The 15727-nt window shown below is 42.0% G+C and overlaps 1 protein-coding gene and 1 pseudogene across 2 annotated transcripts in view; both read right to left on the bottom strand.

The window, feature by feature from the left end:
- AZI2 (5-azacytidine induced 2) overlaps positions 1-12621 on the bottom strand; it is a 55028-nt gene extending 42407 nt beyond the window's left edge. The window contains exon 1 of one of the 2 annotated variants that reach the window (XM_044677657.1): positions 12434-12621. The gene's annotated coding sequence lies outside the window, so the exon portion shown is untranslated. Of the gene's footprint in view, positions 1-12037; positions 12091-12433 lie in introns of those variants that run through there. The other variant, XM_044677658.1, reaches the window with a different exon arrangement.
- Positions 8230-8653, bottom strand: LOC123248795 (annotated as a pseudogene).
- Positions 12622-15727: the final 3106 nt, after the last annotated feature.

Below are 15727 nucleotides of genomic sequence, written 5' to 3'. Positions count from 1 at the left end.
TACAAACATTAGGATTTTAGCCTTTTTTCCTGCAGGCAGTAGAATCATGACAGTATTTTGTAGGAAGGAGTACTAAACTTGGAGTCAGAAGAACTCTGTGTTGTCCTCCTGTCTCTGTCTTAGGAGCTAGGTGACCCCTCCCAAGTCATTTAATCCCTTTTGTCTTTCATTTCTTTACCTTTACAACCCTCATCAGGGTAAAATAAGATATAATGCATGCAAAGTGTCTGATAATTATGTCAAATGTCTTGTAAGCAAAAGTGTGCACTTCCACACTGGTAGAGATGTACAGGATGGGTTAAAGGCTGGAGAGACTATGGGCAAGAATTTGAGTTGGGAGACAACTGAAATAGATTCAGTGAGAGGAAATGCAAGCTGCAAGTGGAATCAGAAAGGGTGGAAAGGAGAGATAATAAACACTAGTTAGGGCCTGATAATTAATTAGCTGTGTGCAGGGAGGAAAAAGTTTTCATCCTTTCCAGATGGAATGACTACAATAAGATGGTAATAAAGCTGGTGTTTGGTGGTGAGAGAGGTTGTGAAGACCACTTCCCCAGAAAAATTCTCCAGCCCTCCACCCAGCCTTCCATCCATAATTGCTGTCTGCTCTTTAGCTCCCTGGATAATAAATCCTAATCCTCTACCTTCTCAAGCCTGTCCAAGAATTCTCTCTCCCAGAATTTAGCCTGTCTCCCAAGGGGCTAATTTTTTTTCTTAAACCTTTTCTTGGAGATTTGGGGGTCCAAGTTTCTTTACCCCCTAACAATTATCTTTGAAATAATGATTTGTCTCAATTTGCTCTTCTAGCTATTTTATGCCTAGCAATACCCTGACTATGAAGTAGTTTTGTAATTTTCCCTCTAACTCATGGACTACAATGGAATCCAAGTTTCCTCTTCTGTCAAGTCTGTGAAGTGGCAAAAGACATCCTCACTTTTATATAGTGCTGATTCCCCTCCCAGATAGTGAGTCTCCTATCAGGTTAGTGTTTCTGGGACACTTTTCTCTACTTGGTTACATGGTAACCAGCATACTCTGGGGCTAGTTAACTTGTAACACTTCTCCTGGCCTTTTCCTCTTGCTCTAAGGCTCATTATTCTTGGCTCAAAATCCTCTAGACTGCAAATTCCTCAACAATAGAAACAACACTTTAGCATCCACTATTCTGTTCTACCTTTCCTAGCCCCATTTCAAAAAACAAAACCAGGAAAAAGTGTCACCATTAGACATGGAGAAAAACCAGGAGAGTTCCGTGTCACAGGAATTAGGGGATGTCTTAAGGAGAGACTGGCAAACAAAGCAACAGAAGTTATTCAGTTCCAGTTAGGGACAAGTATCTTACTATGGGACCAGGAAAGCTGAAAAATAACAGGCCTGGTCCCAGACTTCAAAGATACAAATAAACCTCAGGTAGAATATAAAAAGGGAAGGGACTGGGGGGGAGGGAGAGGAAAGGGGAGCTGGAAAGGGCCAAAAGCAAAGCCCTTAATTTGACTGACTTTAATGACAATGCCATCCTTTAAGAAATTTTAGATCCAAAGGGGCAATTGATTCTAGACCCAGTTTTCAGCAACATGGAAGTACTGGTTGCTGAGACAGAAATCATGGAAGCCTTACGATTAGTTTCTTGGTTAATTCTCAGGGACTTTGCTATCAGCAAATAGGGATGATGTTGTTTCCTCACTCTCTAGCTATGTCTAATTTATTGTTCTTATCTTACTGCTACTGTTAGTACATCTTTTCCAAATAGGAGAGGAAACCTGACATCCTTGATTTACTCTTGTATTTACAGGAAAACCTAGTGTTTCCATACTGCAAACTTTGGATTTAGAGATGCACCTATGACCACATTTTACAAAGGTCCTTTATATCTATAGTTTACAAAGTTTTAGTATAAATGAATGTTGAACATAGGGATTTTCATCATTTACTGATAACATGATTATGTTAATTTTCATAATGGTGATCTATCCTTGCATTTCTAGTATATATCCAACTTGATCATAATGAATAATTTTGGGGAATATATTGCTAGGAACTTTAGGAAGTAAAAATATTCTGTCTAGATTTGTGACACAGGAGAAGGATCTAGGGCATAGGCTGACATGCACCCTCAGTTTGGGGAAAGCAGATTTCAAAGGGTTAGGAAGGAACACTCAGGATCCCAGAGTCTAAAATTATACAGTGAACACTGGGAGGAGAGGAATGGGAAGCACTTGAGAAGTTTGATGATATCATGTTGATACAAAGACCAAATTCTGACAATAAAAAAGAGGGCAAACTGTCTAACAAGGAAGGTATAGGTGCTGAGAAGTCATAAATCAATGTGGATTTTTAAAAGGGCATGTAAAGAATAAACAAGGAAGAAGCAAGAATAAGTACAAAAAGATGAATACTGAAGCACTGCCTGGACTCTAAAGACTAGTTTCAAGAGGGATATAGCTCAGAAAGATCTGGGCAAAACAAAAAGGTGTAGGGCTCAAGGTATAAGGGGGTGGGTTGGAGTTGGGAAATAAAGGGCTAATTAGGATGGTTGGAATGATAATAGATACTGGGGAGAGCAGAGGACTGCCCAACTCTTATTTTGCTCCAGCCAAGGAAACTGATCTTGCAACTAAAAAAAGAACCAAAAAGGGAGCTGATAACTCAAAAGTGGTACAATGTAAAGAACACCTCTCTTCTATGCTGACTGGTGATCAGAGAAACTGAGTTCACATCCCAAATCTTAGGCTTTAGGCAAATCAGGAACCTCCTGGGTTTCAGTTCATTTCATCTATAAAATGAGGGGTAGAGGCTACATGGCCTTTGAGGTTCCTGCCATCTTTGGAGCTATAATCTCCTAAGTAAGGAGAAAGGAAATTTAGGTTCCTAGTTACCCTTGAGGAGTTTCAATTCATTTGGGCTGGATTACAGCTCTAAATCACTGCTAGCAATTTCCAAGAGATCATGGAGAATGGAAGTTACCAAAGAAAGGGCAACTGTTTCTCTGAGTTTAAAAGAAACAAGTCAGGAATGAAGCAAGGATCTCATTATCACCATTACTATTCAATATTATACTAAAAATACTAGCTATAGCAAAAATAATAGCTTTTCTCTATACTACCAATAAAGTCGAACAGCAAGAGATAAATACAGAAATTCCATTTAAAATAACTGTAGACTATATAAAATACTTGGGAGTCTACCTGCCGAGAAAACCTAGGAACTATATGATCACAAACTACACACAAATAAAGTCAGATTTAAACAATTGGAAAAACATTAATTATTTGTGGGAAGTTTGAGTCAATATAATAAAAATGACAATTCCAACTTAATTAATTTGTCTACTCAGTGCCATACTAATCAAGGTACCCAAAGAGTATTTCATAGAGCTAGAAAAATTATAAAAATTCATCTTGAAAAACAAAAGGTCATGGATATCAAGAGAATTAATGGAAAAAAATGAAGAAAATGTGCTCAGCTTTATCAGATCTCAAACAAACAGTATTATAAAGCAGCAACCATCAAAACAATCTGGTACAGGCTAAGAAATGAATAGTGGATCACTGGAATAAGACGAGGCACTCAACATACAGCAGTAAATGAGCACAGTAACTTTGTGTTTGACAAATCCAAAGATAGAATCTTTTAGAAGAATTCACTATTTAGTGAAAACTAGACAACAGTATGGCAGAAACTAGCTACAGACCAACACCTTATGCCATATGCCAAGAAAAAGTCAAAATGGATATATGATTTAGAAATAAAGGTTGATATTATAAACAAATTAGGGGAGCATGGGCTAGTTTACCTATCAGATCTATGGATAAGGGAAGAATTTATGTACCAACAATACATAGAGTACGTTACAAGATGTAAAATAGGTAAGAAACTCTTACCACCTTAAATTAAAAAGGGTTTGCACAAACAACACCAATACAACCAAGATTAGAAGGGAAGACAACAAACTGGAAAAAAAAAAAAAAACTTACAGCAAATGTCTCTGACAAAGTCCAACTTATAAGAACACAATACACTCCCCAATTGAGAAATGGTCAGAGGATAGGAACAAGCAATTCTCAGAAGGAATTAAAACTATTTTTAGTTATATGAAAAAATGCTTCAAATCACTATTATTTGAAAAATGTTAAAACTGTTCTGAGGTCCCATCTCACACCTATCAGACTGGCTGATATGCCAAAAAGCAAAATGATATATGTTGGAGGGTATCTAGTAAAACTGGGACACATATACAGTGGAGCTGTGAACTAATCCAACCATACTGGAGAACAATCTGGAACTATGCCCAAAGGGCCATAAAACTGTGCATGCCCTTTGATCTGGCAATTCCACTGCTAGGTCTGTATTCCAAAGAGATCAAAGATAGGGGAAAAGAACCTATGTGTACAAAAATATTGATAGCAGCTCTCTTTGCTATGGCAAAGAACTGGCAACTAAGGGGATGTCCTCAATTGGGAAACGGCTGAACAAATTGTGGAATATATTTGAATTGAAATACTATTGTGTTCCAGGAAAATGACAAACAAGATGATCACAAAAAACCTGGAAAGACATGAAATGATGCAAAGTGAAGGGAGCAGAATTGAGAATGTTGAATACAGTAACAGCAATAATGTAAAATGACCAATTATGAATGATTTAATTATTATCAACAATGCAAAGACACAGGACAATTCCAAAGGTCTCAAGATAAAAAAGGCTTCCTACTAAAATAGAAGGAACTGACAGATTCTGAATTCAGATTGAAACATACTATTTTCACTTTATTTCCTCCATGAATTTTTCTCTAGAATAAGCAATATGTATTTTCTTTTACATCATGATGAATGTGGAAATATGTATTGTATGATATGTATAATATATGTCATATTACCTGTCATCTTGGGGAAGAAGAGAGGGAGAGAACATGGATTACAAAATGTCAGAAAATAATTATTAAAAATTGTATTGGAATGTAAAATTTTTTGAAATTAAATTTTCAAAAATTAAAAGAGACAGAGGGAAAAAGGGAGGTAAGAGGGAGTGAGAGGAAGAGAGAGGGGGAAGAAGAGACAAATAATGGCCTCTGCAAACTATTGGCCAGGTGATAGATTTGTTTTGGCTTTTTCTAGGAGAAGAAAGCGTAGATGATGCAAAGAAGCAAAATCTGGTTTGATCTAAGGAAAAGCCCTCAATAATCAGAACTGTATTTTCGAAATGGACTGTGCTGACTTAAGAGATAACTAGTGGGTTCCTCCCCTTCATTGAGTGTTTCCAAAAGGGACCAGAGGACCATTTCAGGGGCATATAGGATAAGGGAATTTTGTTCAGCTGCAAATTGAATTGGGAGGGATCTCAGAACCCATCTAATTCAAATTCTGAAATGCAGACTAACAAGCAAAATGAATACTGATGCTTCCTTTCCTCTCCCAGAAAAAAAAAAATATATATATATATATATGTATATATATATATTTTTTTTTAATTCACAGGGAATGTTAATCTATCATTAACAAACAACTATTTTATATGATTTTACTGTCAATAGATCATTCATCAATTTATTAGTGATACCTAAATTAGAATTTGCAATTAACCTCTAATATTTAAAGAATTGCCTAATAATATACCTGGCATTACCAAAATTACTCCCCTTCTATACCACTGCCTCATCATGGTCAAGGGACTTGCATAGCTCAATGAAACTATGAGCTATACCAAGTGGATTACCCAAGATGAGCAGGTCACAGTGAAGAGTTAAGAGAAAAGGTGATTCACTGGAGAAGGAAATGGCAAACCACTCCAGTATTTTTGCTAAGAAACCCCATGAATAGTATTAAAATGATAAAAGATGACCCTTGAAGATAAGCCTTTAAGGATTGGATCATTAGGTTTCCAACAAGCTACTGGGGAAGAACATAAGACAACTACAAGTAGTTCCAGTATTAATGAAGTGGCTGGGCCAAAGCCAAAAGAAAGTTCAGCTGTGGATACATCTAGTGATGAAAGGAGAGTCTAATGCTGCAAAGATCAATACTGTACAGGAAGCTAGAATGTAAGGTCTATGTGCCAAGGTAAGCTGGATGTGGTCAAACAGGAGAGAGAAAGTTTAAACACTGACAGCTTGGGCGTATTTGAAAACATCTGGCAAGGACAGATACCCTCATAATATCTGCTTCTTTAAACCCAGGGGCTTAGGAAGTGATAAGGAGGCTTTATGGAGATTTAAAATACATTCCTAAATGCCCTTTCAAATAGGTCTCCAAGCTGGCCCTTGAAAGAATGATAATAGCAAGCTTCTACTAAACTTTTAGGGAATGACTAATAATGTAATACTTTTCAGTCTTCCAAAGTTCCTTTTATAAATTATACTAAAGAACTACAAAGTACCCCTCAACTTAATCAAACCAAGACAGTGAAGCCTCCAAAACCATAGTGAGTAGTTAAGTTTCCAGAAAAGAATAGCATTTGAGTATATACTCTATTTGGGGCAGCAACAGTGGATAGAATGCCAGGGCGGTAGTCAGAAGACTCATGTTTGGGGGCAGCTGGGTAGCTCAGTGGATTGAGAGCCAGGCCTAGAGACGGGAGGTCCTGGGTTCAAATCCGGCCTCAGACACTTCCCAGCTGTGTGACCCTGGGCAAGTCACTTGACCCCCATGGCCTACCCTTACCACTCTTCCACCTATGAGTCAATACACAGAAGTTAAGGGTGTGCTGTGAGGAGCAGGAGGAAGACATAAACTTTTTTTTTCATTTAAAATTATTTTTTTAAATTATTATCTAGAAACCACAAAATTCAGAATATAGTATACATTTTTCCTTTTAAATAGCAACCACTGGAAATGCAGAAAACCAATTTCAAAGAAATTCCAAAAGGCTCATTTACTTAAAAAAAGAATTTAAATATGTACAGTACTTGCAATCTTGTAGCAAGACAAGCACACACATGCAATTGTATCTGTTTTAAGGCAGAAACCTTACTCACTAAAAAAAAAAAACCTAAACATTTAATATGTCACATTTAAAATAAGAAGTCACCATCCAAAATATGTTTAAAATGTTCACTTTACTCAGGTTGTCAGAAAGCAAGCAATTACTCCCTCAGTCTGCTAGTGTTACAGCACTAACCTTAAGAGATGGTTTTGTGTTCTAAACAGGAGCCCTCACTGTACCACCTTTCACAGTACAATGGTTCAAACAGAGCACAAAACAGCCAAAAAACCAGAGGTAGATCCAAACTTGACATCTAAGCATCAAAGCCCAAAGGCTTCATTAGGAGCAGGGATGTCCTTGTATTGGGGCCTCAAAAGTAGAAAAATGTAAAGCTTTACAGAAGGAATGAGGGATTCTGTCTTATAACTCTGCGTGACTAAAACTCTATATAGTAGCACCAAGATGGGATCCTGGGAGTTACATAGGGGTTGGGCTGCCTAATCTCCCAACAATCCCTCTCCTCTGGCCAGCTGTTTGCCCCTCCTGCTTCCCCACCCTTAGACTGTACCCTCTTAAGAAAGGCACTAAAACAACTTCCTAAGAATCCAGAGATTCATTCCTTGAACTCAACTGCTTCTCCCCAAGTCTCCATCATCCTCAGGTCATCCCCATTCTAACTAATCAGTAATCCTGGCTGAAGACTAAGGCAAAGACTAAGACTAGCTAAGGTCACTGAGAGGCGACAAGCTGAGTCACTATAGGATTGGGGGCTCAGGGAAGAAAATCCAAACTATCCAACATGCCCCTTCCCGGGCCTCTGTCCCAGAGCTCTAACCTGATGGTGTAAAGGCCCGGCACACACAGGTACAAGGAGCAAGTCCATCTATGTGGAGGCTGGAGCTAACAGTTGCCCAGCCATAATGTTAGGAAAATAACACATCCCAAAAGGTTGCCTTTCTAAATCTTCTTGGGCTTGAAGTTTAATCCTCCACTCAGCTACTGAGTAGCTACTAAGCTACCTCCACAAAGCTACCTCCTTTTGTTAAAAAAAATTAATACATATCACAAGGGGTAAGCAGTCAAAACCCTTCCACCCTCACCCATGGTTCCCCCTTCTCCTTTCTTCAGCAATTAAGTCACATCTAACAATTTGACCCTTGAGTTCCCACTTCCTTCCCACACTTTGGCTGAAATTTACTCATAACTCATCTGTCTGTCCCCAAAACTTGTCCCACCTCCCCTCCCAAAACAGTGTCCTCCAGGAGAGCCAAGCTAGGGAGAAGAGAGGAAGCAGGGGTACCAGGAGGCCACCTAGGAACTGATGACATGTCCTGACCAGGTCTCATGTTTGGTGCCTAGTACCAGGTGAGTGATGACAACTTCCACAGCCTGGTGCTTCTCATTCTTGGGTGGGATTTAATACATCTTGTAACTTTATCTCCTTCCATAGGCACGTATTCTCCTTCCACATTACTCAGAGATATGAAGGAAGATGACAGGGCCACCATCTGCTGGTGTAAGGAAGCCATGCCCCTTGGAATGGCAAAAGCACTTACAGACTCCCCTCAGATGCTTGAACAGTCGCTGAAAAGGTCCTAGTCTGTTGGGTTGGCAAAGGGCTGGGGATGAGGTACCCTCTCATAGGAGATGGTGAACAGTTCTTTTCCTGGGCATCATCAGGTAGATGGAGAGAGGCTGGATGGGTGGGGGCCTTCGGTGGTTTGTCAGCTGACATAATTTACCTGGGGCTCTGGTTCCCGGGAGAGGGGAAACACACAAACAGCTCAGCATGGACTCAGCCAGTGGTGGTCCTAAACTCTTTATTGTATTAAAAAAAAAAAGTTTCATCCATTCAACTACTTTCTCCCTCATTTCTTTGTGATCAAAAGGGGAACTACATGGGTATGTCTAAAAGGGTTCAAAAGACAGTGAAAATTGAAAGTCTGTTAATGAAAGACTATTGGCTAAGGTAGCAGAATAGCTCCTGAGGTCAAAGCAGGGGGAGAAGGAGAAAAGATTGACAAATAATTGTAATTCTCTTCCATTCTGAGACATCTGTAGAAGTCTTAATTCTTAAAGGAGGCACCCTGGACCTAAACAGATTATTGGATGATACACTTAACAGGCATTTATAAGAGAACTATCAGGAGTGCTCTTTCCAGAATAATATATTTCCAGAGCTGTAAGAGGGAGATTTTAAGTATTTTATATATATTTAAAGTGTGGCCACCAGGAATCAACAATTCAGATTGATTCCATAATTAAAATAGACCCAAGTCAGGATTGGGTTTAAGGTAGTTTATTTACAATTAGGAAGGTAAAAGGTAGGGAAATAGAGAGAGAGAGAGAGAGAGAGAGAGAGAGAGAGAGAGAGAGAGAGACTAGGCCAGGCCTGCAGAGGCCTGGATGGAGAGAGAAGGTTAAAAGGCTAATTAAACTAAACTACAAGCCACAAGACCATAGCAATCAGAGAGGCTATAAGCCTACTTAAGGCAGAGCTTGGAAATCGCCAAGGTAGGTCAAGGAAGTCAGCCTAACTTACCCACGTGACAATTCAGAGTGGAAGCAGTCAGAGGTCTCAATGGAGATCCTTCAGCACCAAGTTCAAAGCAGGAACTCCTTCAACAGGAAGTGACCAACATCCTTGAAGAGATCATGTCTCTCGTCACTTCCTGGGGGTCCACCTCTAATTCAAGTGGACAAATGGCAGCCTCTACACTGATTTGGACTGCCCAAAGGGCAGGCCCTTGTTCTTGATTTGTTACTTATTGTCACGTGTGGGTAACTCATCTCCTCCCCACTAAGGAAGGTGGGGATGACATTATCTCTGGTAAGTAGAGTTTTGACTATGAATGGGCTTGAGCTAATTCCATTTACACAGAGCTCAGCTTGATTGGAATTGCCAAAGCTAAAGCATGACTTTCTAGAACCCCGGGAAACCCCAAATGCAACATACATTGAGTAACATCTTCATACAGGATATATATGGAGCCTCAAGAATGTCTAAATAAACACATCATTAGCTGCCACACCATCTGGGGCCTTCATGGACTTAGCAAACACATCAGAATACTGTGGCTGAAGGGACCAGAGAGGCTTTCCAGTACAATCCACCCTAAAGAGAAATCTCTACATTATATGTTGTTGGTCAGCAGGCTCTATATAGGGAAAAGCCCATTCACTAACTCTAAAGGTAACCCTGCCATCCCTGCTTCTGAAGATCATTTTTTTCCCCTTACACATCTCTCAGCAACTCCACCCTTTGCTCCTCTTCCTGCTTACTGGATCCAAGCACCACCCTTAAACCTTGAAGACAGTGCATTCCTCCATCTCTTCTTTAGGCTGAGCATTCTTAGCTCCTTTAACCAGTCCTCATACAGCATGAATTCTGGTTGTCTGCTTTGGGGTCCTTTTTAGCTTATCAACATCCTTCCTAAATGGTGGAGCACAGATCTGAGCAAACAATCCACAAAGGATCCCACCAGGAGGGTGTATAAGAAGTGTCTCACCACCAGTCTTCCTAGACACCATCTCCTGTCCCTAGCCCAGACAGGATCCCAGCCATGTGTGGTCTACATGTCCTGGTCCCCAGACTCCCTCCTCTCCAATCCATCCTTTATGCAGTTGCCAAATTCTGTATTTTTCTACTTCTTTAAGTTACCCTTACTTCCTGTTTTAGTAACAACTCTAAGACTAAAGGGCAAGGGCTAGACAGTTGGGGTTAAATGAATTGCCCAGAGTTACACAATTAGGAAGTATTTGAGGCCAGATTTGAATCTCTCAACTCCAGGCCTAGTGCTCTTATCTACTGTGCCACTCAGATGTCCCAAATTACACATTATTCTTAAAACATAGGTTGGACCATGCAATGCAAAAAGTTTCAGTGGTTTCCCATCACTTCTAGGGTGAAATACTTATGCCTGCTTGGCATTTCAAGTCCTTCACTACTGGGTTCCAGCTGACCTTTCTGGGGCTATATAGCATATTGATTTTCCTCCAATATATTCTGGTCAACCTGGCTGTCTTCTTGTCCCTTACACTCTTGTTCTGCCTGCAATGTATTTTCCGCCCCCACCCCCCAATTCCTCTGCTGCAGGATCTGTAGCCTCCTCCAAATCCATAGCTCAACTCAGGTACTAACTCATTCCTCCTAGGCCCTAGTTACTATCCAGTCTTCTCCAACCTCTTGGCCTACGCTTACTAAATGAAATAAATGCGTGATCTTTAATAACTAATCTGTTTAAACAAATTTTAATTAAGGAAAACTTTCTTTCTATGGTGATCATGAGCCTTCAACTTCTACAGCAGTGAGGGAAGACCGCCAGCTAATGCTCTGGGAAGAAGGGCCCAATGGAATCCAGCACCTGCCCCCTGGGAGAGCGCTCCTAGGGAAGCCCCAAACCCTTCCCTGAATGGTTTCCTGAGCTCTCCTGGCCACATCCTATGATTCCTGGACTACATGATGTACTGCTCTCTAACAGGGTGCAGAACTGAATTTCCCATCCCATTAACTTCCAAGTTCGCCCGGGGGCAATGACTGCCAAGTCTTCTCTTTTATGCTCCCATAAAACCGTGGCTCTAATGCCTCCCCAGAGGGTGAGGGAAACTTTCTGCCTCAATAGTCTCCTAGAGTTCTGCACTGTACCCACACCATCAACCCGTGATAAATACTGAATGACCCCCTCTCTGGCTTCAGTGTCCCTCCAGTCAAATGAAGGGGTCGGCCTGAATGGGCTCCGGGGTCCCCTCCAGGTCTAAGTCTATGAAAGCTGAAAGAAGGGAAAACAAGAGTTTGCTCAGAATCTAGGATCGCCTCCTCCTCCCCTAGGAAAACTCTCCCCAGGACCCGGCTTTCACCTAGAAGAAATAAAATGTTACATCCCCGAGCACCTGCGAGCCCTTCACTAGGAGGGATTTCTGTAGGGGGCGGCTCAGGTCGGACTCCCCCAGGAGGGGCTCAACATTTGGGAGGAGGGGTATGTCACGACCCTTTGCTCAGCTCGGCGGCTTCAGCGCCCCGTGCATCACTCCCCATTTGTCAGGCGGTTCCAGGGCAGCTTACCCCCTCCCCGAAGCACAGGCGGACCCCCGTAGGCGCCCAGTGCCTTAGTTTTCCCACCTGTCAGAAGGCCCCGGGGCTGCCAATCGCTCTTCTCGAAGCACAGGCGGACTCTCGATACCCCCTCGCTACGATACAGCTGTCGTGACAGTATTGAGGGCCCTCGCCCAGGGGCAGCCCAGCGTGGGTCAAATGCTGGGGCGGGAGGGACTGTTCAGGCAGGCAAAACAGGGGTTTTGACTGAAAGGAGGCTGTCCATGAACAGCCCCGACCCCTGGATAAGGGGGGTGTAGGGGAAGCCCCTCGCTTTCTCCCACTGCAGCCCGGGGAAGAGGTCTCGGTTGGCTCTGCGTTCAGGTCTCCGCCGCTGCCGCCGCCTCCAGGCAGCCCTCGGTCCCAGGCAGGGGTCCCCCACTCGCCCACCGGGTCTCCATCCCCTCCCCAGACCCCGCTCACCGCCTCCTCGGCACTTTCGGTTTCCCCGATGTGCAGTGCAAACAGAGAACACCCTGGGTCAGCGGGGTCACGGCGGGCTTCCGGCCTCCACGGGGCCGCGCCGGCGGCGGTGCCGGCTAGGGCCAGGCCTCGGGCTTCCCACGCCCATGCCGCCCGGGCCCCTACCGAGGCCTCTGGCTAGGCCTCAGTGCGCGGACACTGAGGAGTAGAGAGAGGGCAGCCGGCGCGGCCCCGCGGTGCGCGCGCTCCCGCAGCGAGCCCAGCACGAGCGCACGCGAGCGCGCCCCAGAGCCCGAGCGTGAGGGCCAGACCCACTGTCCTCTCTGTCTGCGCGGCCACGCGACGGGGCCGGAAGTGGCGGCGGCGCCTGGAAGCGCGAGAGCCGCGAGGGGGCGGGACTCCCTGCGGCGGACTACGAATCCCGTGAGGCTCTGCGGCGAGGGCGGGGAGAGCGATGCCCAGCGAGGCGCGGCCGACGCAGTAGGCTGTCGTTGAGGTGTCACTCACTGGAGTCAGTCAGTGAGTCTGTGCGGGAGGGCGGAGGCGGTGGAAAAGAAGGAGGGGTCACAGAGCTCGGTAAGTGCCCCGGCCGCGGAGGCGGAACGAGAGGCACCACAGGCTCCCTCCCACCCCCCCGAAAAGTGAGAGACTCCTTCAGTGCTGCCTGGTCTATTCAAGCTCAGGGACCCAAAGGCCTCAGATCAAGCCTCCCTGTCCCCCACGAGAGGTCTTCTCCCCTTAGAGTGAAGTGGGCTCCCTGAGGGCAGGCGTGGTGTGCACTCCCTGCGGAGCTGGCCCTGACAGACAGATTGTGTGTGTAATGTCTCTGTGTATATATGTATATACTTGTCCAAAGTTCTATATAAATATATACTAGCCCAACTAGTGTATATATAATACACTTGTCCAGATATTTATATATTATATGTATAAATATGTATATTTCTACACATGCCCAGATAGTTTTTATATGTATATGTATTCAAGGACCCTAGGTTATGCCCAATTCTAGTTCTAGGACCCCAAGCCCTTACAATAAGGACTCTGCAGGAATAAGCCAAACAGAAAAACTATAGATTTTCCACTCAAGAACCTGACACAGGCAGTAAGCAGGTGAGGAACAGGGGTGTCTCACAGTCAGGCAAATGAGGAATCCAGCAAAATATATTTATACATTAAATGATTTAATATAATATGACAATTATATTTGTATATGACATAATTATATATATATATGAAACTATAATATACAGCATATTAGATGAGTGTTCATATATAATTACATTTAACATATATAAATATATGTGACTATGACTTATGTATTTTGATATATATATAAAATATTTAGCAATGTGTTACATATTTATATATTTTTCTCACATTGCCAGGGAAAGGTGCTATTAAAAAAAAAAAAAGAGGATGCTTAAATTGTTACAAAGGTTAGAATGTGTCCTTTACTATACCATTTATATTGGATCCAAGGAAACAGTATCCCTTTAAGCACCTAATAAGCCCCTACTTCAAGCTTTATTTGAAGCCACTAGGTGGTTCAGTGGATAGAGCCCATCCAAGTCCTGGAGTGGAGTTTTTGTTTAGTTGTTTTGGTCATCTGACTCTGTGACCCATTTGGGATTTTCTTGGCAAACATTGGAGTGGTTTGCCTTTGCTGTCTCCAGCTCATTTGACAGATGATGAAACTGAAGCCAACAGGGCTAAGTGCTTTGCCCAAGGTCACTGTGTAGTAAGTGAGTACCTGAGGTCAGATTTGAACTCAGGTTCCCTGGCCTCAGACACTCTCTAGCTATTTTGAAAACCCAATTAATCTATTCAATAGGAACACAAGATTTATTAGATAAAAAAAGAAAAAGAGATGAGTTCCTAGAACTATTCAAAGTCCTGAAAGTTTTATTTGGTAATTGTAAAGAAAACATTCAATAAGTTCATTAGTGTGTCCAAGAAGCATCTGGTAGAAAAATAAAAGAAATATAATAACAAATATAGGACAAATATAGGATCAGTTATGTTTTCCAAAAATTCACTTTAAACTTCTGGATCATAGAAGGTACTTTATGAAATGAATGCTTATTGATTTGACTTCTGATATCCAGCCTCTCAACCAGAACCAGTTCAGTCTGTCCTCCTTTGGAGAGGTAGCTTGCCACCATCACCTCAGCCTTCTCTAGATCAAACATTCCCACCTACCTGGATCAGACTTCTTCTGGTATCAGCTAAAAAGTATATTTGCCTTCCTTGCTCTCCAGATGGTCTCCTGCTAATCAGTGCCATTTCTGTCTTTTCCCTTTTCTTCCTTTTAAGGTTTTCACAATTTTAATGGTTTATTAGTAAAAGAAATATTAAAATACCTCCATAGTATGAGCATGAAATGCTAGAACTAGAGTTTAGAAGATTGTGTTTTGCTCCTGTTGTGACCTTCCTTCTGCTCCCCATAAAAACATGCATTGTCTAGAATGTGTATAACCAATATTATTTAGAGATTCTCCTTCTCAGAGAACCCAAAGGGAAATACTTTTCAGTTCCTTCAGGTTTTTCTGTTGCTTGGAATCTTCACTTCCTCATTATGTGAGTGAAGATGAGTTCCAAATGACATTTGAAAGGAGAGGTCACCTTTTAAGGAAGCCTGACTACTCAGGAGTATAGGTTGGGTGAAAATAATGTGATGGAACAGCAATTAAGATGCCCCTTAAGCAAGAAAATGAAGGGCAAAAGTGGTTGCATAGAATTGCAAAACTCTGGCTAAGCTATCAGTCTTTTTTACTCACTTTGGGATATCTGTAATTGTTCAATTTTTTTTTCCTCTGTGGGGAGCTGAAAGCTTTATGATTCTCACTGTAAGACTGTTCCTACCTAAAATTGTCACAGAGCCAAAGATTAAACATACTCATCCCCACTAAATAACCTTCAAAGATTGCTATGGAGTAAATTCATTTATTCTTTGATTCACTTTTTAATAAAAGAATACTTACTGCTCTGTCTCTCTACCTTGGTGAGGTTGCAAGTTCATAGAGCAGAGTGAATTGAAATCCATAATTATATAGTAAAAAGCAGTGTTTTAAGATTTTTAATGAGAATTCTAAAAGAAAATAAATTGTATATGTGAGGCCATTGGGTGTGGCCCTAGGTTCTCCCAGCCTGTTTTTAACAGAGGGAAATACCCACCTAGAAAAGTGACAAGATTGATTGATATGTCTTTTATCACAAAATCAGCTTTCATAAAGAAATTTCAATCTGTTTCAGTAGAGGGAGTGTCTACACAAATGACACCACAGATATTAA

The sequence above is a fragment of the Gracilinanus agilis genome, chromosome 5, assembly GCF_016433145.1.
Source record: "Gracilinanus agilis isolate LMUSP501 chromosome 5, AgileGrace, whole genome shotgun sequence".
In the NCBI taxonomy this organism is placed as follows: domain Eukaryota; kingdom Metazoa; phylum Chordata; class Mammalia; order Didelphimorphia; family Didelphidae; genus Gracilinanus; species Gracilinanus agilis.
Note: the sequence above shows the minus strand (reverse complement) of the source record. Positions and strands in the feature narration are given on the sequence as shown.